We start from the raw sequence: 25,462 nt of genomic DNA on the forward strand, positions 1-25,462 counted from the left end.
GGCGTTGAGTCGGTATCAGAAAGGACAATCAAGACCACTCATTGGGCCGCAAAGTTGGTAGTGGGTATGAGTGCCTGAAGTAGTGCCAGTACTGAGCAGAAGCAGCTCAGAGGGTCCAGTTGGCACAGATGATGAATCAGCTAGTTGTAATCCAGGTGGAAGGCTTCCCTGCACCGTGGGTCCAAGGGCACGCCTGAGGAAGTAATTAAAGAACCAAAGAATACCTGAATTAAACATTTCGATCAGGCTCAGCATGACTGAAGACACTGGAATCTCAGGTTGTGCCAGAACCAGCTGCTGAATCAGCTCTGAAGTTAACCAGCATCGGGAGTTGGAACAGAATGATCCGTGCACTTTATCAGGGGAGTGGGAATTGCGTTAAAGAGCGGAACCCCGCTACGATTTCTTGTGCTTAACTGAAGATTTGGAGTGCCACAAGACTGGCCTTGAGAGTGTCGCCATTGACTCTGGGTACCAGAAATGAGCTTTGGACTTGTGTCTTATTGTGCTTGGCCACACAGAGTTTTGCCTTGATTTCTCTGATGGCCTTTGCTTTCATCAACACGCAGTCTCCGAAGGTCTTGTAGGCATGGCTTGACGCCAGACATAACAGGAAAACCTGGAGGGGATCTGTCACAGATATCTTTTTGCAACAGTCCTTACATGGCTTAAAACTCTCTGCTTAGGAGTGACAACCCTTGCACACTGTAGACATTTTGTGAGAAAAATCACAATAAGCTGTCTACGAGAGAAGCTCTGAATAAGCATAAAGACGCGCATAAAGGAACTGATGTCACGGTGTAGGACTGTCATCTTTTTAGACCCCACACCACTTCCAGAGTGTATTGCCATCAGTGTAGAGGCACAGAGCGCCACCTACCGGGGCACAGAGGTACTACTCAAAATGTTTCAGGATCCAGTCTGATGCCAGGGGAATATTCAAAAGGTGAGTAATCCGCAACTCTATCAGAATGTTGAATTTGGGGTCTGTAGCCAGGAGGGGAAATAAAAGTGCTTCTTTATGCACCTAAGCTTTAGATGAACATTTCATCAAACGGAAGGAATTAAAAATATAGAATTTTCTTCTTGGGGACGTACCCCACAAAGAGTAGGTCATCAACCCGGAGCTTTTGTGTACGGTCAAGGAAGACCAGCAACGCTCTTCTTCTTTAGAGAGGTGTGGAGGAGTTTAAAAGGTAGGCAAGGTTATTGATTAGCCTACTTGAAATGGAGTGACCACTTTTGGTAGCAAGGTGCGGTAGGCAAGGTTATTGATTAGCCTACTTGAAATGGAGTGACCACTTTTGGTAGCAAGGTGCGGTAGGCAAGGTTATTCATTAGCCTACTTGAAATGAAGTGACCACTTTTGGTAGCAAGGTGCGAAGTACCAGTTTGTCAGGATAGACTGAGAGGTAAGGCGGCTCGGATGACAAGGCCTGCAACTCACTCACTCTACAGGCAGATGTAATCGCTACACGAAAGGCTGCTTTGATTGTCAGAAGCCTAAAGAGACAATTATGGAGAGGCTCAAAAGGAGCACACATTAAAAAAGTCAAAACCAGATTAAGGTCCCAATGAGGCATAACAAATGATGAAGGAGGCAAGACCTTTTAATAACCTATGCACAATAGGGAACTTGAACAATGAGGGTTGGTCAGGCAGTCGCAAAATGGTAGAAAGAGCAGATAGATAGCCCTTAAGGATACCAAGAGCAGAGCCCTGCTGAGCAAGAGAAAGAATGAAGAGTAAGACTTTAAAAAGTGAGGCACTAAGGGGGTCAACGTCTTTCCCTGCACACCATGCCACAAATGTTTTCCAACAGCAGGTGTATACCGTCTTGGTGGAGGGACGCGTAGCTGCCAAGATTACATTACAGACTTCGGGAGGAAGGTTGAAGGCTGTCAACTGTAGCCTCTCAATCTCTATGCAAAAAGACTGTGGGCCCGATTCACAGAACTAACTTAAGACAAAATCCTAAACTTACTACTTTTGGTATTCACAGAAGTTAGGATTTTGTCTTAAGCCAGACTTAAGACAGACTTAAGTTAGTATTCTGTTTTAAGTCTGTCTTAAGTCTGTTTTAAGACAAAATCCTAACTTCTGTGAATACCAAAAGTAGTAAATTTAGGATTTTGTCTTAAGTTAGTTCTGTGAATCGGGCCCAAAGAGTGGCCAGGTTTGGGTGGCTGAACTCTCCCCTGCTGCTGCAACAAAAGATCCTCCTGAAGGGGCAGCCTGTTTGGAGGATCAATGTTCATGCTCAGTAGCTCGGGATACCAGACTTTCCATGCCCAGACCGCAGCCGCAAGGATAACTTGGGCCCAGTTATTCCAGATCTTCTTGAGAACTTTGGGCAGGAGTGGTATGGGTTGAAAGGTGTACAGGAGGCCTGTGCTCCACTTGAGACGAAAAGCACCTCAGAGCGAGCGCCGCCATGAAAACTCCAGCGCGCAAACTGCTTGCATTGCATATTCTCGATGGAGGCTAACAGATCTAACCAAAGCTCTCCCCACTGCTGAAAGAGACTTTGCACTACCTGTAAGCAGAGAAGTAATTGCATTTCCACTAGGCATCGATGGCTGAGCTTTTCTACTCTGCCGTTCAGAGAGCCATCCAGGTGTTGAACAACCAGGAATATGCCATGCTGTTCCATCCATGTCATGAAGGACAGGGCCTCTTGACAAATGATCCGCAACCGCATCCCGCCTTGTTTGTTGCAGTACCACATGGCAGTGGCGTTTCCCTTGAACACTTGTACCAGCCTTCCCTTGACGGAGGGTGGATAGGCCTTCAATGCCAGTCGGATCACAGCGAGCTCCAGCTGGTTGATGTGGAGTCCAGAATCGACCAGAGAGCAGAATCCTCTGATCTCCACTTCTCTCAGATGGCCACCTCATCCCAAGGAGTCTGCTTCTGACCCAATTGCGGTTTGTTAGCCACCACTGTAGATCTTTCACAGTTCCCTCCAAGATATAGACCATGTCAGAGAGATCTCCCTGCTGCAGTGCCAACCGGAAACTCAGGCCCCACTGCAGACCCTCCAGAGTCAGTCAGTTTCACCTAATCCAGGATAAAGGCTGAAACATCAGTATCGTAGTCTGAATATCCTGGACTCACCGATCTGGAGGATAAGCCCAAAACGGTACTGTGTCCAAAACATCTCTAATGAAAGGGAGTATCTGAGAGGGAGTCAGGTGTGACTTCGTCATGATGATAATGAACCCCAGCAAGTGAGGAAGGTTTGCCATAGTCTGGACGTGGGAGACAATAATCTTGGGCAGGCCCACCTTCAATAGCCAGTCATCGAGATAGGGAACTCTGCCACCCCTGATCTCTGCAGATGAGCTGCAAAGACCACCAACACTTTGGTGAACACCTGAGGGCCGCTGGTTAGGCCAAATGGAAGCACATTGAACTGAAAATGCTCGTGGCCTACCGTAAACTGCATATAGCGCCGGTGGGCAGGCAGGAGGGGGATGTGGAAGTAGGCGTTCTACAAGTCCAACGCTACCATCCAGTCTCCTGGGTCCAGGGCAGACAAGACCTGAGCCAACTTGAGCATTCTGAATTTGTTTTTCTTGAGGAAGTTGAGAGCCTACAGATCTAGAATAAGAGGCATGAAGGGAGGGATTGTCATGAAGGAGAGGGAGTAGCCCCTTCGAACGATTTGCAAATTCCACCTGTCCGATGTAATGGACTGCCATTGGGGTAGGTGGTGCTGAATCCTGCTGCCAACTGGATGCCCAGGGTGGTAAAGGGACAGATTAAGAGAGTTTGGAGGCTACAGCTGCCGGGGGGTGGCTGACAGACCAGACTGATGGCTACTCAACCTACGAGGTCTGTGGAAACCACACCCTCGGCCACGCAGAGGCTGGGGAGTGTGCGCAGCTTGGTGGCTGGGAAGGAATTGGTGCGGTTGGAAGCCCCTTCTGTAGCCATGAAAGGAGCAAAAACGGGACTGGGGGTGACGTGGGCCATCGAAAGGCCCAAGGACTTGGCCGTAGCCCAATTGTCCTACAGCGTTGAATTCGCTTTGTCTCCGAAGAGACGGGTACCATTGAAGGGCATGTCTGTAAGGGATGTTTGGACATCTCCCGAAAAGTCAGTTGTCCTCAACCAGGTATGGCACCTCAGAGCCACCGTGTATGAGACCGCTCTGCCCAGTGAGTCGGCCATGTTAAGTCCACAGCGGATAGTGAACTTGGCCATGCCTTTTCCATCGGCAACAGCCTGAGACAGTATGGCCCAGGCCTCCTCTGGGACCTGTGGCAGCACTTGCGCAACCATGTTCCACAGAGCGTGTGAATAACAGCCCAAAAGGCAATGCTAGGTTGGCAGGAGAAAACATCTTCACCAAAGAGTCCAGCCTCTTGAAATCTCTATCTGAGGAAGCGGTAGGAAATGCGACATGGCATGCTGAGGCTTGGACAACCAAGTTCTTAAGGTTAGGGTGTTGCATGAGGAAGTTTGGCCCCCCTGGAGCGGTGCATTGGCGGCAGCAATCGTCCAGGAGCCCCTGTGCTGGGTTTAAATCATGTCCCCAAAAGGAGGTCAGTGAGGCCATCATTGAAAGGGAGTAGTGGTTCGGATGTGGAGACTCCCGGACTCCCGGTTGCAACACCTCTGTCAAGATGCTAGTTTTGACTGCCACAGAGGGCAAATGAAGGTCATGGACCTTAGCCGGCTTCCGCGCCACCATTGTATACAAAGCTCCCTCCTCCCTAGTCACAGTAGGGGGAGAAAGAATGCCAGCATCTGAAGAGGTATCCAGTCCACTGGCTTTACCCCGTTCCTCACCAGTCCATGCTAGGGTCTCCCTCATATGGCTTGTATTCTCTAGGGTCCAGCGACCTCTCCCATTGTTCCCCGAGTCCTAACCCAAGGGAGTAGAGCTCATGCTCCAACCTAGGAGGCAAAGCTCCTGTTGGCCTGGCTGCTGCATTGGGTGATGCCCATCTTGCTCCATATTGGAGTTGGGGATCAAAATCGGGATGGCGCTGCCGATGGGCGGGGAAGGTCACGTTGATACAAGCACTGATCCTGATTTAGGAACGGATCCATGGGGCCTGACTGGAGCCGGAGCCGCCAGCGTGGAACCAGCGGGGCACCCTCCTATTCTGCTGGGCAAGAAGGCACCCAAAGAAGAGGTGCATGGCCTCATAAAATTCCTTTAGTTGGGCGGGGGTCGCTCAGGCTCCCGGAAATTTGGGGAGGCGTGGAGACGTCCCAGGTGCAGGCTCCAGCGCAAAGCTCAGCCTCAAATGTCATCTCGTTGACTGACAGATGAGAAGTCAAAGACCTCTTTGACCTCTTCTTCTTTTGCATCGACTTACACAATTGTCCGAGAACTTGGAGTGGGACGACAACCTCTGAATGCGCGAGCACTCTCGAGACCTTCCTCTCGACCGGGAACTCAAATGACGCAGCGTCGCATGCTGGGCTGCCATGAGCGATCACTACCGCAAGGCCTTTGGATTCATGGTGTGAAAATCAGAGCATGACATTGGGTAGTGATCGTGCTCCAGACATCACATGCAGACACGTCGCGGGTCTGTCACCCAAATTGGCCGATGACAGGCTCTGCAGGGCGTGAATCCTGCGTTCTTAGATGACATTCTACACATCAGAAGGACAAACCTGAAAAGTACTTGAGTGATTGAGAGGTAGCTCTACTCCGGATCAGCGCTGGCTGGCGCAGAACGAAAAGAACTGACTTCAGCACGCCTAGGTGGCGCCCATATAGGTGCCAAGGATGTCACTTCCGGTGCAGACAGCGCACACTGAGCCGAACAAGACCACCTACAGGGGTACAGGGGTACTGCTCCCAAAATATCTTCTGGATCCAGAAATTGAAAAGTGAGGAATCTGCGGCTAGAAGTCTCTATCAGATACTGATCTCCAGTCAAAATCTATACTGATTTACTTTTTTTAGCGATTGGCTGTGTTTTGGCTGGGTAAACTCGAGACTCCCAGAAAAGACAGTTTAGCAGCCAAATTGTTGAGTTTTTAGGATTAACAAACTATGATGAATCTGACTGAAGATTGTTGCATAATTTTCAACAGTCCATTTTTAGGTGGGACAGTAGACATTTTAAAACAAAGAAAGGAATTGTTTTGTTTGGCTTTAAAAAGGCTGCAAAGCAGCATTCTTCTTCAAAAAGCCTAATGTAGGTAAAATGAGCTGTGATGCGAGAAGTGCAATCGCTGGCTCTCAGCATTCGGCTTCAGAAATAGTTTTACTCCTGCATGTTAGGAGCCCATTAGCAGCCGATCTTTTAATTGGTATGGCAATCGTAGAAAATAATTGGTCTTCAGAGCAACCATTGAGTCATGCAGGGAGTGCATTGCCTAATGGCAGCATGGTTCAGTATGTCACCTTTCATTTTCCACACATCCCATTACAATTTGCTGGATGTGATCATCTGTGTCTAGAGAGAAATTGCTATATCAGGATTTTTAAATTGTAACTTATCATCCGAGGGGTATCCAGGTGTTAGAACAGGTGGGTGTTAGTTGAAGAGCCAAGTCTTCAGCTTCCTGTAAAATTCCAGAAGCAAGTAGGAGACCCTTATGTGTAGAGGGAAAAGGCTAGTCCTCCTGTTCTGCTTTTGCTGACGCAGGGGTTGTGCAAGAAAGAGTGAGGCAGCGCGTAGGTGTCTGGTGGAAGTGGAGGCAGCAGTTGAGTTAGACTGGTCTAATGTTGTGCAGTGCTTTGTATGCCTGTATGAGTAGTCTGAATTTGGAGCATTTGTGTATTGGCAGTCAGTGGAGATCTCTGCGGTGAGCAGTGATGTTGGTGTGCCGTGGGAGATCCAGACCAAGTCTAGCAGCAGCAATCTGGATGGTCAGAAAACAGTGGAGGAGGCAGTTGAGGATTTCGGCATAGAGTGCTTGCCATATTCAAGTCTGCTGGTGACTAGGGCTTGAGTGATGGTATGTCTGGTGCTTTTGGGAATCCATCTGATGATATTTTTGAGGATGCGTAGCATGTGGAAGCAGAAGGAAGTAAATGCGTTTACCTGTGTGGCCATATAGTGTGTCATCTAATGAGATACCCATTACATGAGTGGTTAAAGAGTGAAGGAGTTAGCGTGAGCTTTGATGGCCACCAGATATAATCCCAGGGGGAGTTCTAGTTCCTGAAGATCAGACCTTCTGTTTTGTCGGTGTTGAGCTTCAGGCAGTTGGCTCTCATCCATTCTGCTACGCACATCATGCATTCGGTGTAGTTGGATCTGGTCATGGGGGACATGTCTGACATAGAGAGGATGAGCTGGGCCTCGGAGGTGATCAAGATGATGTGAGACCTGATGACGTCAGCGAGTGGCGTCATGTAAGTGTTGAACAGGGTGGGGCTGAGGGATGACCCTTGAGGGACACGCTGTGTTCTCCTTGTGAGGAAGGAGCATATCCCTTCTAGGGCTGTACCCTGGATGCCTGTAGCATGCAATCTTTTGATGAGGCTGGAGTGTGACAAGGTGTTGAATGCTGCTGAAAGGTCCAGTAGTATGAGGGCGGAGGTTCCTTTTAGGTCTAGCAGGGTGTGGGTCTCATCCGTGGTGACAGTGAGTGCTGTCTCTGTGCTATGATTGCTAGGAAAGCCAGATTGGGAGTGGTCGAGAAGATTGTAGAGTTCCAGGTAGTTGGTGGTTGCTCGTTTTTCTATCACCATTGCTGGGTATGGTAGTAGGGAGATTGGACAGAAATTACTCAGTTTGTTGGGGTTTGCCGAGGATTTTTTAAGGAGGGCTGTGACTGCCGCGTGATTCCGCTTTTCGGGGGAAGTTGCAGACCAATGGAGAAGTAGATGATGTGAGTGAGAAATTTGCTGATCACAGGGCCTCCTAGGTCATAGATATGGTGTGGATATGGGTCTATGTAGGGGCTCTGGAGTGGACGGTCTTCATGATTGAGGTAGTGTCTTACTCGGTGAGTGATCTTCAGTTCGTTAGGTATTTGTCTGAATGGTAGGTGTGGTGTTTGCTGATGATGTCCTCCGGGTTCATTTGCTTTTCAAAGTTATTGTAAATCTTCTCAATTTTATTGTTGGAGTAGTGTGAAAGATCGTCACAGAGTTCCTTGGGATGAAGTGATGGAGTTGGTTGTGGCATCTGGGGTGGTGAATTAATTGATGATGGCAAATATCACTTTGCTTCTGTTGGAACTGACTTAAATCCAATACGTGAGGGTGTACTGCCTGAAGGTGGCCTTGTAGGTTGATCTGGCATTGTGGTTGGTTCTCTACTTCATTTACTGATGTCTCGAGTATCTTTTGCAATCTCAGAGTTCTTCTGTGTAACAGGAGGCCCGCTTGACGGTTATGTGATGTTTATGAGTTTTGATGGATGCAAGAGCGCCAGCACAATTGGAGATCCGTTGGTTGAAGCTGGTGATGTCCCCTGCTAGATTGTTGGTTGTGTTGGGTTGTTTTGTTTCACGAGTGTAGCATAAGTCTGTTTCTGTTATTCTGCTTCAGTTCTGGCAAGGTTGGTTGGTGATGATGGGAGCTTTGGCTTGTGGTGTGGAGATAGTGAAATGGATAATATAGTGGTCGGACCATATGAGTAGTGAGAAGGAGCTGATGCTGCTGCCGGAGGTGAAAAGTGTGTCTAAAATGTTCCCTGCATTGTATTCTGGGTCGGTGATGAGCTGGGAAAGTCCTATGTTGAAAAGACTCTCAAGGAGGTTGGACGAGCAGTGGTCGGAGGGGTCTTGCAAGTGGAAGTTCAAGTCACAGAGAAGTAGGAAGTTCTTGAATTTGATGGCAAAGGGGGCAATCAAGTCTAAGATGAGGTTGCTGATGGTTCCTCGCAGACTGGTGGTCCGAAAGCTCAGAGGCCCTTTAAGGTGGGGCTGTTGTTTGCTTGAAGGTTGAAGTGCATGTGTTCCATGAAAGGGGTGTCTGGCTCAGTGGTGGTTGTGCATTTGATGATGTCTTCATAGACAGGTTTCTGGAGGCCGTCCTGTTGTGCAATTTTGTATTCTGCTGAGAGCCACAGTGATGTCAGAAGAGGTCCAGTGTGCTGTTATTGAGGAGGACCCACATTTCAATAGTGCGTTTTTTGTGTGAGCGGGGATTTAGCAGCATGCGCGCGTATGCTGAAACTCATGTGGGGCTGTTGAGTCAGCTGAGGTTGTGACAGGGTGACGAGGGAGTCTGAGTAAGGGGACTTTGTGGCACTGGACTGCTGCAGGTACAGTGGCAGTGGGAGCAGGAGAAAGGTCCTACTATGCTGGCGAGGTAAAGTGTGACAGCAGCAGGTGGAGGGGCATCGAGGGTCGGGCACGTGGGTTGCTGAGGAGTAGCGGTAGTGGGTTATCTGACATGGGGTCGTGGCACTGGGCGTGGTCCAGGCACAGAAGGACTTGATTTGGTGCACCAGCGGCATCCACTGCGCAGTTGCGCAGCGGGCGCCATTAAGTAGGTCCTGGGAAAAGCCCAGGGGGGCAGTGGGCTGGGCTAAAGGGAGGTAGGAAGAAGATGTGGGAGGAAGGCACTGAAGAGCAGGTAAGGAGTGGGGGAGGCAGGAAGAGAACACGTGCGAGTGAGGGTTGGGGAGCTGGGGGAAAGATGGAGGCACGCCAGTATGGCACAAAGTAAAGGCAAAGAGTAAGAGAAAGAGGCACAAGCAATGGAAACATGTGAGAACAAGAGGCACATGCAATGCAAACAAGTAAGAGAAAGAGGCACAAAGCAAAGGCAAGGCGTGAGAGAAGGAGGTACAAGGCAAAGGCAGAGCGTGAAAGAAAGAGGCGCAAAACAAAGGCAAAGAGTGAGAGAAAGGGGCACAAAGTCAAGGCAAAAAGCAAAAGAAAGAGGTCTAAGCAATGGAAATGAGAGAGAGCAAGACACACAAGCAGTGGAAATGAGTGAGAGAAAGAGGTACAAAGCAAAGGCAGAGTAGGAGAGAAGGAGGCACATAGCAAAGGGTAAACATGAGAGAACGAGGCACAAAGCAAAGGCAAAGAGTGAGAGAAAGACGCACAAAGTAAAGGCAAAGAGTGAGAGAAAGAGGCTCAGAAGCGTGAAAGAAAGAGAAAGGAAGGCACAGAGAGTGGCGGTAGCAGAGAGAACGAGGCCGGGCCTCAAGGGTCCAAAAGGGCCTTAGAACGGTCAGAGGACCAGTCCCAGGGAAGTCTGGTCAAGGAAAATCTCCAGTGAGAAAACGTTTCTGAGGAGCACAGTAAATTACAAAATGTGACAGTGAGAGAATGCAGTACACTGACTCTGCGTTGTCATTAAAATTTACATTCACATCAGCCCCTAGCTTCGCATATATGCCGTGTATATAGCACTTGTGCACTTTATTTCACTTTTTTACCGTCATTGTGTTGTTTTGGAGCACCTTTAGACACAATGTGTCTATATATGTTTTTGTATATATTTTGATAAAAAAATTTCAATGTTGTCTACAATAAACAAAATTGGATAATGTCTCTATAACAAGTAATCCTAACAAAAAGTGAAGAAGATAGACTCAACACTTCCAGTAAAAGGTCAGATCCTGTTCTCCTTGTTTGTTGATGTACCACATTGCAATCATATTGGTCGTCAAGATGGATTAGTTACTTACCTGTAATCCTAGTTCTCTTCCAGGGGTTTCCTCATCAAAGTCATAAGCATTAGAATATTCCCGCCCATGTGCGGGACCCCGGAAACACTATATTATATGTGCCCCACATATATATATACACTCATATATAATATATATACATATATATACATATAAAAACATGCAATAGCAGCCAAATAAAGAATAGAGCTGAAATATGCTCCAAAGAATTTCCACCATACATGAGAAATAAGCATTAGAAACATGAGAAAACAACACAAGTTTTTTTTTAGAAACTGTTTTAATGCTCAGAAAGCAGTAGAAATTCTCATAACTCACTGGAAGCATAGAAAGCTCCCAGGCTGCATTGCAAACACACAGTCTAAAAAGACTGAAAAGCTAACCTGTAGCTGCATAGCAATAAACTGACACCGTGCCTTTAAGGCACCCATTACCCCCAGTATCCCATCATGCCTCAGGGGTAACAGTTAGGTCAGTTGTTCTTTTCGGAGACTGAAAATAAACCCAGTAACAGATAGGTTAACAATATCTCCTTATTAAAGAATGTCCTTTGCCCGGGGAGGCGGGAGGGTTGCTTATGACTTTGATGAGGATACCCCTGGAAGAGAACTAGGATTACAGGTAAGTAACTAATCCTTCTCTTCCAGGGGATCCTCATCAATAGTCATAAGCATTAGAATAGAATAGCGAGCCTCACCTCATCTCCCTGCGGGCAAAGGAGCAACAATACAGTAATAACCATATTAAGCCTAGTAACCACTAAGCTCGTACAGGCCGTAGGCTACCCAAATAGATTCCTCAAAGAGGCTTGTCCTACTTGAGTATCGGCCCTGGAATCAGATTCTAGGCAGTAATGCCTCGTAAATGTATGAACTGATTTCCATGTCGCAGCCTTGCATATCTCCGACATTGGAACGTCATGCAAGAAAGCTACCGTAGCGGCCTTCCCTCTAGTGGAATGCGCTTTGGGTGACTGCAACAAAGGCTTGCCTGCAAGCTGATAAGCCAATTTTATGCACAAGACAATCCATCTCGCGATAGACCTCTTGGCCGCTGGAAAACCTGTTCGCATAGAACCATAGTTCACAAACAGTTGATCCGTTTTCCTAATCCCTTTGGTCATTTCCAAATAGAAACTGAGTACTCTCTTAAGATCTAATGGGTGAAGTGACCGCTCGGCTGGGGTCGTAGGATTTGGAAAAAACGAAGGGAGGGAAATGGACTGATTTATATGAAAATCAGAAATGACTTTAGGCAAGAAAACTGGATGAGCCCTTAGGACTACCCTATTGTGATGAAAGACAGTATATGGTTCTTTCGCACAGAGAGCCTGAATCTCGCTTACTCTGCGAGCAGAGGTAATAGCCACCAAAAAGGCCGCCTTCCAAGAGAGATGTTGTAAAGAGGCCTTGTGGATGGGCTCAAAAGGCGGTGACATTAACCTGGATAGCACCAGGTTCAATTCCCATGGAGGAGAAGGATTTCGCACAGGGGATACACTTTTTTCAACCCCTGGAGGAAGTCCTTAACCACTGGAACCTGAAAGAAAGAAACTTGATCAGGTGATTTTCTGTATGCTACTATGGCTGACAAATGCACCCTAATAGAAGCGTATTTTAAACCAGCAGTCGCTAGGGAAAGGAGGTATGGCAAGATGACGTCCTCCTGACCTTTAGTCGGATCAAGACTATGATCCCTACACCATAAGAAAAACCTATCCACTTGAACGCATAGGACGCTCTCGTGGAAGGTCTCTTAGCCTCCTTTAAAATGTTCATGCATTCCGGAGGCAAGTTCAAATGTCCGTATTGCAGGACCTCAGGAGCCATGCTGTTAAGTTCAGTGATGGGAGGTTGGGATGCATTATCCTCCCGTTCATCTTGCTCAACAGGTCCGGCCTGCAAGGAAGTCGTCTGTGTGGACACACAGACAGATGTAGAAGGTCCGGGTACCACCACTGCCGCGGCCAGTCCGGAGCTATCAGGATCATTTCCATGTTCGACTTGCAGAGCTTGGAAATTACTCTCGGAATCAGAGCCAGGGGAGGAAACGCGTAAGCGAATGTCCCTGACCAATCCATCAGTAGAGCATTCCCCTGAGTCCCTGGACGGTGGAACCTGGACGCGAAGGCGTGGCATTTGGAGTTTTCGTCGTCTGCAAACAAATCTATGGTTGGACGACCCCAGCAACGAAAAAGTTCTTCTACTACTTCGTCGTTTAGCACCCAGTCTGGCTGATCTTCGAAGTGCCTGCTGAGTGCGTCTGCTTTTACGTTCAACTCGCCTGAGAGGTGCACTGCCACTACCGTGAGGCCTCGAGGGAGGAGCGAATGCCAGATTGCCTGAGCCTCTCGTGAGAGTGGGCGAGATCGTGTGCCCCCTTGTTTGTTCAAATAGAACATGGTGGTCGTATTGTCCTTCTGAACTAGGACTGAGTTGGACTCTATCGCTGGTAAAAAAAAGCTTTGAGAGCCAGGAAGACCGCTCTGAGTTCCAACATATTGATGTGGTATGTCTGCTCCTGCGCAGACCACTGGCCTTGAATTTGAAGCGGACCCATGTGCGCTCCCCAACAGCGTAGAGAGGCATCCGTCACTATCGACTGGGTTGGAAGAGGTTGGTGAAAACGAACCCCCACCAGCAAATTCTTTCTCCGTGTCCACCATTTGATAGCCTCCTTTGTCGCTTGGGAGAGCCTGATGTGATCCTCCCAAAGACCTGTCGCCTGATCCCACTGATCCTCCAAAGCCTGCTGTAGCGGACGCATTCTCAGCCTGGCGTTTGGGATGAGAAAGATGCAGGACGCCATGGAACCCAGCAGGGATGCTACTTGTCGAGCTGTTGGAAGCCGAGATCCTAGTAGGATTCCACATTTCTGGCTCATGGAAAAAAGTCTCTCCTCCGAAGGAAACGCTTTTCCCACTTTTGTGTCCAGAACGGAGCCTAGGTAGTGGATTGACTGTGTAGGCTGCTGGACTGATTTCTCCAGGTTCACATGGAGACCGAGCCTGTGTAAATGGAGTAGACACAGATGAAGATCGTGCTTTACCTGTACCGGAGATGGACCTTTTAGGAGCCAGTCGTCCAGGTATGGATATATGAAGAGCCCCATCTTGTGCAGAAAAGGCGCCACCACTGCCATGCATTTGGTGAAGACTCGTGGTGCGGACTTGAGACCGAAGGGTAGTACTTTGTATTGGTAGTGTTTGTTCCCCACGACAAACCTCAAGTACTTGCGATGTTGTCGAGCAATAGGGATGTGAAAGTGTGCATCTTGCAGGTCCACCGAACACATCCAATCTCCGACTTGAAGATGTGGACATATTTGGTGAAGCGCCAACATGCGGAACTTTTCTCTGATGATGACCTTGTTCAAGAGTCGTAGATCGAGTATAGGTCTGAACTTGTCCTCCTGATCTTTTTTGGGGACCAGAAAGTATCTGGAGTAAACTCCCTTTCCTCTTTGAGCGAGAGGGACCACCTCTATCGCTCTTTTTTGCAGTAGGATTTTCACTTCTCTCCGGAGCAAGCTCAGCTGGAGAGGGCAAGAGCCCTTCGGAGGAATGTTTTTCAGAGGCGCACGGAAACGTAGCCTGTATCCATTGCGCAGTATATTCAGCACCCACTGATCCTTTGTGATGCTGACCCACACTGCCAGGTGTTGCGAAGCACTTCCTCCCACTGGAGTGGGCAACGGCGCCAGAGGAAGCCACTGTTCAGGCTTTTCCTCCTCTCGTGGTGGTAGAGGATTGTTGATGACTTCCTCTACCTCTGCCGGGTTTACCTCGAAACTGAGACTTTCCTTGATTCTTATTTTGGGACCATTGAGGGGTTTGAACCCTCTGTTGAGCCCCTCTCCCCTGTTGGTCTTGAAGCGGCGCTTGAACTCTTTCTTCTTTTCCAAGCCCACCGCTTTCACTGTGTCCAGTTCCGTCTTCATTCGGGCCATTTCTTCGTCAGCGTGCTCCCCGAAGAGAGCGGAACCCGAAAAGGGGAGATTAAGGATGCGATGTTGAGCATCTGGCTTCAGGCCTGTAAGCCGCAACCATGCAGACCTCCTAGCACAAACTCCATGTGAATAGGAATGTGCCGCCAGGACAGCACCATCCGCAGCCGTGCTTATCATCTGATTGGCTACCAGACATCCTTCAGTCATAGTCTCTTCAAAATCCTGCTGATCTTCTTTTGGCAGCTTGGAGTTGAATCTTTCCATAGAGTCCCATAATGCTCTGTTGTACCGACCCAGAAGCGCAGCAGCACTAGAAACCTTAAGAGTGGAAGCAGCGGAGTTGCAAACCTTGCGACCCCAGGAATCCTGGGTCTTGCTGTCCTTGTCTAGTGGGATTGAAGAAGAGCCAGCAACTGCGTGGGTCTTCCTCGCCGCTGCCACAATTACCGAGTCTGCTGGAGGGTCAGATTTTACAAACACCGGGTCAGAAGAGGCCGGTTTGTATTTTTTCTGAATGCGGGCTGGCACCGCTCTGATAGCCGCCGAAGTCAGGAATACCTCATTGACAGGAACCATGATTCCCGGGACCAATGGCAGTAGAGGACGAGAGATCGCTTTTTTATGTAAAGTCTCAAAAATGACTGTCGTTGTAACCTGAGGGACAGACATTTCAATGTTCAAGTTTTGAGCTCCTCTTTGCAAGACGTCTAGATACGTGCCAATGTCATCCACTGGGGAGGATCTGGACGTAGGACTGTCCGTTAGAGTAGTGGAGTAGTCCCTCTTAGAAGACTTGGTAGAAGAGGTGGATGAAGTAGACGGAGTTCGTTGACGTCTACGGTGATCACTGCGCCCCCTCTCTTTAGATCTTTTTGAACGCTCCTCCCGTCTTGGAGAGCGAGATCTGACCCGGTCCTCGGAACGAGGTTCTCTTCTGGGAGAGCGGGACCTTCTTGGAGATCTGGTTGGGGTCCTCACAAGAGATTTGCGCCTGGGAGGGCTACGCTTGTCCATCTCCTCCACAAGATCCAGAAGAGGAGATCTGTGATGTGAGCTGGCATAGTCTTGCATACGCTTTGCAGCCCCACACTCTCTCCAATGGTCCAAAGATCTGTACCATCTAGGTGACAGTCTGACTTTATCCGCCCGAGGGTCTGTCCGACGCTCAGGAGACTTGCGTACGGGACTTCTGGACTTCGAAGATGCAGCTGAGGAGCTAGAGGACCTCGAAGTGGAATGACGGGAAGCTGACTCCGTCACCATAACCACGTCTGAACCCCTCGACGTGGAGCGATCTTCCCTCGTCGTCGTGCGCCTTCGGGGAGTCGGCGGATCAAACAATCTTGACTTAGATTGCCTCTGAGAGGATGTATGGTCTCTCGACGTCGAACGTCGATGAGCAGACGCCGACGGAGTTCCCTGTCTCGACGTCGAGCGGCGATTACCGGCCGTCGACGGAGCCCTCTCTCTCGACGTCGAACGACGGTGTCCAGTCGTCGACGGAGGTTTACTCGGAGTCGAACGACGATGTTCGGTCGTCGACGGAAGTCTCTCCCTCGACGTCGAATGACCAAGCTCAGTCGTCGACGGAGGTCCTTCTCTCGACGGCGAACGGTGATGCCCAGCCGTCGACGGAGTCCTCTGCCTCGACGTCGAGTGTCTGTGCGACGACGGCGGAGGGGTATTGGACACCGTCGACGCCGAGAGTTGACGAGACACCGACGGAGACTGTATTCTCGACGCCGATCGACTTCTTCCTGTCGACGGCGGAGGGGTCTTGGTCCTCGACGCCGAACGTCGTTTCTTTGACGACGGCGGAGGAGTCCCACTTCTCGACGCCAGTCGACGTCTGGATGACGACGGCGGAGGGGTGACCTCCCTCGACGCCGGTCGTCGCCTGGTTGACGACGGCGGAGGGGTCTTGGATCTCGACGCCGACCATCGCCCGGTTGACGACGGCGGAGTACCCTTCCTCGACGTCGGACGCCGCCCGGTTGACCCCGGCGGAGGGGATTTCGACGATGGAACTGGATCCTTCGACGTCGTACCTGGTCTTCTCTTCGACAGCGAGCCCGCCGTCGACGGTAGTTTAGACGACGAATGATCCACCGGTGGTTCTTTTCTCAGCGCCGAGCCCGACGCTGAAGGTAAAGGGTGTGAAGACTTCTTTCTGGAAGATGTATGAGTCTTCTTGGAGCCCTTCTTCACCGGAGATCTTCCTCTTGATGACCTATGAGCTAGGCCATAAATGCGAATCCTCTCCCTGTCCTTAAGAGTTCTTCCTGACAGGTGTTCACAATGAGGACAGTTGCCTGGATCATGATCTTCAGGCAGACACAGGATACAGACGTCGTGGTTGTCTGATTTGGCCTTCTTGTTGCCACCAGAAGGACACTTGTCAAATAGTGAAGGCATTCTCAGGAGAAAATGCTCACCAAACTGACTGAAAAAGACAGTATCTTACTTGACTAGCTGTTAAACGTCGAGTAAGAGCAAAAAATTGTAAAAGTGAAGAATTTTTCTGTCAAAAACCAGAAAAATAGTGGAGCTGTGTAACCAGGGTCCTTCTCTGAAGGAGCCGGAAAGAACAACTGACCTAACTGTCACCCCTGAGGCATGATGGGATACTGGGGGTCATGGGTGCCTTAAAGGCACGGTGTCAGTTTATTGCTATGCAGCTACAGGTTAGCTTTTCAGTCTTTTTAGACTGTGTGTTTGCAATGCAGCCTGGGAGCTTTCTATGCTTCCAGTGAGTTATGAGAATTTCTACTGCTTTCTGAGCATTAAAACAGTTTCTAAAACAAACCTTGTGTTGTTTTCTCATGTTTCTAATGCTTATTTCTCATGTATGGTGGAAATTCTTTGGAGCATATTTCAGCTCTATTCTTTATTTGGCTGCTATTGCATGTTTTTATATATATATATATATATATATATATATGTATATATATTATATATGAGTGTATATATATATGTGGGGCACATATAATATAGTGTTTCCGGGGTCCCGCACATGGGCGGGAATATTCTAATGCTTATGACTATTGATGAGGATCCCCTGGAAGAGAACTGGATGGACCAGCTTTAGATGAGGAGGAGGAAGGCCTTGAATGCCAGCCGAATCGCCAGCTGTTCAAACAGTTGATGTGATGAACCAGGCCCGGACTGGCCGTTGAGGGCACCGGGCAATCCCCCGGTGCGCCGCAAAGGTGGGGGCCGGTTTTGGACCCTGGGGGCCGTTTTTGCTACAGGACCGTTTTTGCAGCATAGCTGCAAAATCGGCCCTGTAACAAAATCGGCCGAAAACCGGCCCCGCCAAAGAGGTCGGTCGCACCCCCAGGGGGCCGGCCGAGCACTTTGCCAGGGCCGGTTTTGGTTCTCAGTCTGGCCCTGTGAAAAACCTCTTCTTCCAGAAACCAATGTCCTCTGACCTCCAGATCCCTCAGTTGGACTGCCAGCCCTAAGGCGGAATTATCCGTCATTTCCATAGCCACAGTCGGAGGGGGAGTGAAGGCCATCCTGCAGGTCAGGTTTGTCTCGCTCCCCCACCAAACAACTTCCGCGATAGCGCTTGGAGAGACTGTCAGGTCTCTCCCATACTTTAGCTGCTGGCAAAGGAGCAAGCTCTTTCTACATTTGGAGGACCCACAGGAAGAGACACCTTCCTGCACTTAAACAATCTTTACAGGCGATTTGGGGGCATATTATCAAGCAGAGGTGATAAAATTATCGCTGCTTTATCGGCAGGAAACTGCCGCTAAAGCGGCAATAATGGGCTTGATAATATGCCCTTGTGAATTCCCATAGCAGCCCAGGTTAACACCAGAACCTGGGCTGCAAGGGGAATTCACAAGAGGTTCTAAACTGTTCCAGTGTTGAATCAACTTTATCACCTAACAACTGTGCCCCATCAAAGCGCAGATCAATTAGATTGGCAGAAAAAAATTAGAAGTTCGGAGCCAGGCATGCCTCCTGACTGAAGATGGAAGTGCCCATCGCCGGGCTACAGAATCTGCTATATCAAGACCAGATTTGATGATGTGATAGGTGGTGTTATGGCCGTCATCAATAACTTTCTGAAAATTAGCTCTAATGCCCTCTGGTACATGAGACACCACCATTTGTGTCAGATCCCAAAAGGTATGGGTTTAGCATATGAGGAGGCAGTTAGCGTAGATGGATTTCAGGTCCATACTGCCCACTGAAAAAAAGGCCTTCTTCCCAAGGCTCCAGGTGTTTTGATTCTCGTGCAGAGGGAACTGTGGGGAAGTTCCCTTTGATTGATCAGCTGAGCAGGTGGCTCGAATAATCTTTCAGGCGAAGGATGGGTTGAAAGAAAGGGTGCGTCAGAGAGGGGTGACATCAGCATGCCACAAGGCTATTTATTGCCAGGGCAGAAGTTGGTTTCTCTCATGCTACCACGACTGAATCCAGGAGGGACTCACTGAAGAGAAGTAGTGTTTCTGCAGTTGATACAGATGGCAATAGAACCTTAGACATTCGCTGTCCGCAGATCCAGCACCTCAGCAGCCTTTCGCATTACTATATTGAATAACATAACTTCAGGCATTAGTGAACAAGTGGGAAAATCTACAGCCAACTCCAGGAAGGTGTCCAAGTCACTAACAGAGGACAGGCCTTGAAAGTCCTGCACCTGATCTCCATCGCCACCAATGTCCCCATATGGCCAAAGTTCCAGTGGGCTAGAGTCAGTTCATAAAATATCATGGAGCCTGCTCCTGTATTTCCTTCTCTTCCATAATTTGTTATGCATCCCTTTGTGATCTGGCTTATGGTGCAATATTGTAGACCAGCACCAGTGGCGTTGGTTCTGGCGCTGTAAGTGGAGCTAGCACCGGTACAAGTGAGGCCGACCGAGACGTCATAGGTTACTCTGTCATATAGAAAAGAGCCGGATCAAAGCAATGTGGAGCCAGCATAATATCAGATTGAGTGGCACCATGGGGGTCATAGACAAGAACATGTAAAAGCAGTACGGAGCAGAGGGACCCAAAGTAACTCCGGATGGCATCAAGCTTTTGCGAATATTGTATTCTTGGGATTTATATAGCGCATGGCTACCCAACAGACCTCCCAGCGCTCGTAAACCACGGCTCTTGATGTTGGTTGCCTGCTAGATGCTAGAAAAGATAAGTTTAGAGTTGCTTCCTTTAGCCAACTTCAGATCTGTCTAGCCTGATGTGGACAGGAAGCACGTTTCATAGTCTGGAGGCAAGAAAGGTGAAGGAGTTATGAGACACTGGATGAGCAGGGGGCATTTTTTATAAATGGCCCGATGAACCAAACAGAGAGATTTGAATTGTATACTCTTTTGGACTGGTAGCCAATGAAGCGCTATCAGTGACCACTGATATTCATCTGGGAACATTGAAAAGTATACGTGCAGCCGTATTCTACTTGGTTGGTTACGTATATTGGACTACTTAAGTACAGGTAATTACCATAATCCAAAAGTGAATGAATAAATCTTGAACCACCACTATAAGTGTAGGTGCTGGGAGCCAATTTAGAATTTTTCTTAGACTGCGAAGCATTCCTAAGCAGCATGCTGCTAACTTCTTAGCCTGGACTTCTATGGATAGCCTTTCATCTACCTAAAACTTGAGGTTCTTTGCTGCTGGGATGGAAATGGGGAGGGGCCCTAAGTAGTCAGCCAGATGAGTTTGCTCGCTGCGAGGCCTCCGGGTAGTTATGCGCTATATAAGTGCAATTTTCATTTCATTTCATTCATTTGCTCCAAAGGGCGGGCTTGTTTTCCACAACCAGGACCTCAGTTTTCTCTTTGTTCAATTTTAAACAGCTGCCTGAAATCCAATTGGTAACATGGTTAAGACATGCATTTAACTAATGGGAGGTGTACTTGATGTCGGTAGACAGTGAGATGACAAGTTGTGTGTCATCTGCATAAGAGACTAGTGCGAAGCTGTGGCTCAGTACTATTTCTGCCTGTGGACACACATAAATGTAAAAAAGGGTTGGACTTAACGATGATCCCTGGGGTACTCCTCACTTTAAAGCATAGGTTGCGGATTCTTCCTGGACTAGGAAACTTCTCTTGTCTATGAAGTTAGATTACCATTTCAGGGCTATTCCACCTATTCCAGCTCTTTTGACCTTTCGATAAGGACCGTATGCAATAAATGTCAAAGGACGCAGCACTTAGGTCGAGTAAGATCATTCCTGTGCAGCCCCCTGATCCAGGAGGGCCCTCAATTCCTCTTTTGCTGCTTAGAGAGCAATCTCTGTGCTGCTACCGTGTCTCAACCCTGTTAGAGTTGGGTGCAGGATGTCATGTGTTTCCAAGAAAGTGAAAAGATGTTTGTTCAACTTCTTTTCCAAGATCTTGCTTAACCTGGTGTAACGGGGTGGGAGCGGTAACCCCTGTCGATTGGTGGGTCGCTGATTGTGCCTCCCCTCCTTCCCCTCAGTCTGATTGGGACACCAGTCCGCTACTTTCTGACCCCGGAGACGAATTGAAGGAGGGCGCCTTTAACTGGGCCTTCAGCAGTGATGAAGCCACGCCCCCGCATGACGTCGGAGGACCCGGACTGGACAAATGCCCGGAAGCCCTCTATTCGGGGTGTGTCGACACCCAGGAGGAAGCGGAGCGAAGGACGGAAGACGAGAATCGGAGCGAGGAAGACGGCGTGCGCTGGAAAGGACGTGGGCAGGACGGAGGAGAGAGAGCGGAAGACTGTGGAGAGCCAGGAGGCCAACGACCCGGTGAACCGCCGTCCCACACTCCCGAGGGAGGAGTGTGGTTTTCACAGGTACGGCGGCGTTGGGCAGCCTGGGTCGGGAGTAAGGGGGCCCGTGTATAATACTGTACATATTCCTGCCTTTCGTTTTCCTTTCCCGCATCCCCCTACCCTCCTATCCCTCCCTTTCGTTCCTCACTCACTCCTAGAGCACAGAGCACCGGCAATACTTGTTTAGCACTGGTGTTCCCTCACAATCACTCGGTCCCCGTGGTGCAACCGGTATCAGACAGTAAAACTGACGGTATCCCTCTGTTGGTGTCTCTTTGCGGAGCTGACCCGGAGCAGTAAAAAGACACATCACCCGAAGTGCTGGCTCTAGAAGAAAAACCATACCATCCACTGAAAGAGGACGGCCTCGTCATCCTCGGCAAAAACGGACGCCATCACGGACCGGGCAGATTTTGCAAGAGAAAGGTTGACTTTCAGGACTCGTAAAACCTTTATCCGAATAAAACCCTCATTACGCAGAACAAGTCTCCAGCCTGTTCTTAATCCCCCGATAGAAAGACTCCAGCCTGTTCATACCCCCACGCTACACCTGGGTAGGATTGAGATAGTTCAGTAGTTCTCCATCAGCAGTGGGTCAGCAGTGGATTGTTTTAGGAGTTTCACCGCCGAATGTTTCCATATCCATGGGACCATGTTGCTGTCTAATGACTGATTATGGAGGTGTGCAAGTTCTTGAAAGATGGTGTTTCCTCCTTTTCTTAAAATGTCTGGGGGGGCTAGGTCAAGAGGCGACCCTCGTTTGACCGATTTTAGGGTATCTTTAGTAGTATCAGTATTCATTTGGGGGAATGTAGTTAATGTGACATTTGCTATTACTATATCTGTGCCAGAAATATTTTGAGTGACGTTTGTGGGGAGGGTTAAAAGGATGTTGTTCACTTTCATCAGGAAAAGGTTTGCTAGCATGTTACACCAGTCATCAGAGGGTGCCGGCCTGTTAAACAACTTGAAAAGTTCCTTTGAGGAATTTGGTGCATTTTCTATTTTGGTGTTAAAATACCTTACTTTTACTTCTCTAATGGCATATTGATATTTTCTCATTGCTTTTTTTGCATAATGCTTTACTTTGCCCTTGATATGACTTTCTCCATTCTCTTTCTGCTTTTTTGGCTTCCTTTATAGCTCTACAAGGGTGGGTGAAAACCAGGGGCGATGACCTTCCTGGCGGCCTGCTCCGGGGGGGCTTGATACGTGTTAAGGTGTCCAGAAAATCTGTGATCTAGTCCTCAAATTTGTTATCTTTCATCAATCCCTCCTTTACCTTTTGGAGTATATTCTACTAGGGAGATCTCCCATGTTGTGGTGTCAAATTTTTAGCAACAATGTTTCAGTCTGGTAGGTTGTTGTTGTTTTCATGACTGCTCTGAAATGTTGAACATAAAGGGAGCTACTTGGTGGTCTGACAAGTACATGGGGTTCTGAATGTCCGTTAAAAGGTCCCCTCTGTTGGTAAAAATGGGTTCCAACATATGACCTAGTTGGCGAGTGGGGTTCTTAACTATTAGGGCCATTTGGATGGCAGCCATATCCTGTATGAGATTTATGTTCTCATTGTTAGCCTTATCGAAATGTATGTTGAGATACCCCAGCACTGTAAAATTGGATATTTTTAGGCTGTTCTGCAGTCAATTATGGGAGTGGTGAGCTGAACTCACTTACCGGGCCAGGGGCACAATATTTTCAAATGCCTGAGAAGATGAATGAAGCCGAGTCCTCCAATGAAAATTGCATACACTCACTTCCAGGAAGCTTTAGAGGGGAAAACTGTCCTTTTATTATTTAAAAAATATATATATTATCTTCACCCCACCTCCTATGGAATAGGTCTGGAGTTGGTAACTAGGGGAGCAAATGTTCCAGTGCCGTGGGATCTGGGAGAAGGTGTTGCAGTGCCAAGGTTGATCGAAGTTGCTTCTGGGAAGGGTGCATGGAAGTCGCCAGAGAGAAGCGATGTCAACCAGCTCTCTATCCAAGGATAAAGGTCCTGTGGAAGCGGTGGGGTGCCGAGGTTACTGATATTTGGTGTGTTTTTTCCCCCCAGAAGAGGGCAAGGAAAGAGACCTTGAATGAGGTCTTGAATGCTCTGGCCTTAAAGAGTTTGGGCCTCATTTATGAAAAGTGACGCATCGCTGCGTGAAAACAGCGAAGAGTCACTTTTCACTGCGCCCTCCTTGTGACACCAATGATGCGTCATATTTACAGTATGATGCATCATTGCGCAAGGAGTTACAGATACGTCAGTATTTCTGACGTATCTGTATGGCGCAAAAGTGACGCATTGCTGGAGTGTGTCACAAAAGTGACGCAACTCCAGCAATGTATCCTGTAGGGCCTGCGTCAGTCTTACACCTGCTGTGAGGCAGGCGTAAGAAATTGACACATTTGTGTCCTAGAAGTGGCGCTTCTACGACCCTTTCTTTCGTCAATAAGCCCCCCTTGCATACATTATACCTGGCGCAGGTATAATGTGGCGCAGGGGTTGCAAAGTGACGCATCTACCCAGATGCGTCACTTTGTAAATATGGCGCAACAAGGCACATTTTTTACGCCACTGGTGCGTCACAAAAAGGGACGCACCAGCAGCGTAAAAGTGACGCACGGCCTCATAAATGAGGCCCTTTCATTCTCCACTCTTTTATGGCCTTCAGGTGTATATTACAGCGGGATTTCAGTGAGTTATTGTTAGATATCAGAGGCAGATATAGTCGGGGTCCGTAAAGGACATCTGCCCTTTGCAATCTCTACAGAGTATAAACTCCGATTTCTTAGGGGGAGAGATGGTATTGCACAAGAAATGTACTCCTATGATGCAAATCTCTCCGAGAACGTAGTTCCGGATCCACATTGAATGATTGAAAAAAGGTGAACTGACGTCACTGCACTGGGGGAAGCACTGTATGGCTTTGGTGACGTCACGTGACGCCACTTCTGGGGTCACTATGACTAGGCCTGAGAGACTTTTCTGCTGCCTGCTATTTACCGGCTGCAACAGGACGCCATAATTAAACTTCGGAAGGAACCCCTGGTGGAACGAGGGTCCCAGGGACACGCCGCACAGCCCGCATTGCCATCTCCACTCTGGTGAGGACTGCAACCCCCAGATTGCACCTCTACCAATCACAGCTGCCGCGAGTGTGGGGGAGGCGGGGTCATCGCGCTTATAACGCTGCCTCTCCCGTGGAAAGACGCCCGGACCAAGGGCTGGCCCGTCTGTGTCCGTCAGAGCCTGAAAGAGTCTGGGCTGGGCCATCCCTCTAATATCTGTATTTTTCGGATCACTGACATAATATAGAATGAAAAAATATAGACTTACCAAAATATAGTCACCAAAATATAGAATGCCAAAATATCGAATTCCTATCTACAAACAGGTAAGTACAAAAATATTGAATCCAAAATATAGTCTGTAAAAAATATAGTCAGTCAAAATATCGAATTTTTTTAAATGTCTTAAAAGTAATTTAAAATTAATGAAATAATAAATATAATTAACTAAAACATACTTAAAAATACTCAAATAACCTTAAAATTAAGATATAATTAATTTAAGTTATTAATAAAAAATGCACAATATTTTACCGTAGGATAGCAGGAGGGTAACATTTAATATTACCACTCCAGTGAGTGCAACAGTAGGGAAAGCGTTGGATAGCATAGGGGTAAAAAATACTATTCCCACTCCAGTGAGTGCAACAGTAGGGAAAGCGTTGGATAGCGTAGGGGTAAAAAACTACTATTCCCACTCCAGAGAGTGCAACAGTAGGGAAAGCTTTGGATAGCGTAGGGGTAAAAATTACTATTCCCACTCCAGAGAGTGCAACAGTAGGGAAAGCGTTGGATAGCGTAGGGGTAAAAAATGCTATTCCCACTCCAGTGAGTGCAACAGTAGGAAAAGCGTTGGATAGCATAAGGGTAAAAATTACTATTCCCACTCCAGAAAGTGCAACAGTAGGGAAAGCGTTGGATAGCGGGAGGGTAAAAAATACTATTCCCACTCCAGTGAGTGCAACAGTAGGGAAAGCGTTGGATAGCGTAGGGGTAAAAAATACTATTCCCACTCCAGAGAGTGTAACAGTAGGGAAAGCGTTGGATAGCGTAGGGGTAAAAATTACTATTCCCACTCCAGAGAGTGCAACAGTAGGGAAAGTG

Source organism: Lissotriton helveticus, chromosome 1_1 (genome assembly GCF_964261635.1).
Source record: "Lissotriton helveticus chromosome 1_1, aLisHel1.1, whole genome shotgun sequence".
Lineage (NCBI taxonomy): Eukaryota > Metazoa > Chordata > Amphibia > Caudata > Salamandridae > Lissotriton > Lissotriton helveticus.